General features: G+C 45.6%; 1 protein-coding gene across 1 annotated transcript in view; it reads left to right on the top strand.

Annotated features, from left to right (window-relative positions):
* fbn1 (fibrillin 1) overlaps nt 1–2500 on the top strand; it is a 170125-nt gene that overhangs the window by 43993 nt on the left and 123632 nt on the right.

Here is a 2500-nt window from a genome sequence, read left to right as displayed (position 1 = left end):
TGTCAGTGTGAGGACCTACCCTTGGTGAGGGCTGAATAGAGACACGTTCATCTATGGTCGTCCTAGCAGAGTGGTATAGAATGTAGACACATTCATCTATGGTCGTCCTAGCAGAGTGGTACAGAATGTAGACACATTCATCTATGGTCGTCCTAGCAGAGTGGTACAGAATGCAGACACATTCATCTATGGTCGTCCTAGCAGAGTGGTACAGAATGTAGACACATTCATCTATGGTCGTCCTAGCAGAGTGGTACAGAATGCAGACACATTCATCTATGGTCGTCCTAGCAGAGTGGTACAGAATGTAGACACATTCATCTATGGTCGTCCTAGCAGAGTGGTACAGAATGCAGACACATATCTATGGTCAGCAGAGTGGTACAGAATGGTACAGAATGCAGACACATTCATCTATGGTCGTCCTAGCAGAGTGGTACAGAATGTAGACACATTCATCTATGGTCGTCCTAGGAGTGGTACAGAATGTAGACATTCATCTCATGGTACAGAATGGTCGTCCTAGCAGAGTGGTACAGAATGCAGACACATTCATCTATGGTCGTCCTAGCAGAGTGGTACAGAATGCAGACACATTCATCTATGGTCGTCCTAGCAGAGTGGTACAGAATGCAGAATGTAGACACATTCATCTATGGTCGTCCTAGCAGAGTGGTACAGAATGCAGACACATTCATCTATCTATGGTCAGAATGTAGACACTAGCAGAGTGGTACAGAATGCAGACACATTCATCTATGGTCGTCCTAGCAGAGTGGTACAGAATGCAGACACATTCATCTATGGTCGTCCTAGCAGAGTGGTACAGAATGCAGACACATTCATCTATGGTCGTGGTACCTAGGTCAGAGTGGTACAGAATGTAGACACATTCATCTATGGTCGTCCTAGCAGAGTGGTACAGAATGCACATTCATCTATGGTCATCTAGCAGAGTGGTACAGAATGCAGACACATAGCAGAGTGGTACAGAATGCAGACACATTCATCTATGGTCGTCCTGGTACAGAATGCAGAGTGGTACAGAATGCAGACACATTCATCTATGGTCGTCCTAGCAGAGTGGTACAGAATGCAGACACATTCATCTATGGTCGTCCTAGCAGAGTGGTACAGAATGTAGACACATTCATCTATGGTCGTCCTAGCAGAGTGGTACAGAATGCAGACACATTCATCTATGGTCGTCCTAGCAGAGTGGTACAGAATGCAGACACATTCATCTATGGTCGTCCTAGCAGAGTGGTACAGAATGCAGACACATTCATCTATGGTCGTCCTAGCAGAGTGGTACAGAATGCAGACACATTCATCTATGGTAGAATGTAGACAGAGTGGTACAGAATGCAGACACATTCATCTATGGTCAGAATGCAGACTATCTATGCAGAGTGGTACAGAATGTAGGTCGTCCTAGCAGAGTGGTACAGAATGCAGACACATTCATCTATGGTCGTCCTAGCAGAGTGGTACAGAATGCAGACACATTCATCTATGGTCGTCCTAGCAGAGTGGTACAGAATGCAGACACATTCATCTATGGTCGTCCTAGCAGAGTGGTACAGAATGCAGACACATTCATCTATGGTCGTCCTAGCAGAGTGGTACAGAATGCAGACACATTCATCTATGGTCGTCCTAGCAGAGTGGTACAGAATGCAGACACATTCATCTATGGTCGTCCTAGCAGAGTGGTACAGAATGCAGACACATTCATCTATGGTCGTCCTAGCAGAGTGGTACAGAATGCAGACACATTCATCTATGGTCGTCCTAGCAGAGTGGTACAGAATGTAGACACATTCATCTATGGTCGTAGCAGAGTGGTACAGAATGCTAGCAGAGTGGTACAGAATGCAGACACATTCATCTATGGTCGTCCTAGCAGAGTGGTACAGAATGCAGACACATTCATCTATGGTCGTCCTAGCAGAATGTGGTACAGAATGCAGACACATTCATCTATGGTCGTCCTAGCAGAGTGGTACAGAATGCAGACACATTCATCTATGGTACAGAATGTAGACCTAGGTCAGAGAGTGGTACAGAATGCAGACACATTCATCTATGGTCGTCCAGAATAGCAGAGTGGTACAGAATGTAGACACATTCATCTATGGTCGTCCTAGCAGAGTGGTACAGAATGCAGACACATTCATCTATGGTCGTCCTAGCAGAGTGGTACAGAATGTCTATGGTCGTCCTAGCACAGAATTCATCTATGGTCGAATCCTAGCAGAGTGGTACAGAATGCAGACACATTCATCTATGGTCGAATCCTAGCAGAGTGGTACAGAATGCAGACACATTCATCTATGGTCGTCCTAGCAGAGTGGTACAGAATGCAGGTCGTCCTAGCAGAGTGGTACAGAATGCAGACATTCATCTATGGTCGTCCTAGCAGAGTGGTACAGAATGCAGACACATTCATCTATGGTCGAATGTAGACTAGCAGAGTGGTACAGAATGGTACAGAATG

This window comes from Oncorhynchus keta, unplaced genomic scaffold (genome assembly GCF_023373465.1).
Source record: "Oncorhynchus keta strain PuntledgeMale-10-30-2019 unplaced genomic scaffold, Oket_V2 Un_scaffold_5444_pilon_pilon, whole genome shotgun sequence".
In the NCBI taxonomy this organism is placed as follows: Eukaryota; Metazoa; Chordata; class Actinopteri; order Salmoniformes; family Salmonidae; genus Oncorhynchus; species Oncorhynchus keta.
This window is presented reverse-complemented; position numbering and strand designations above follow the sequence as displayed.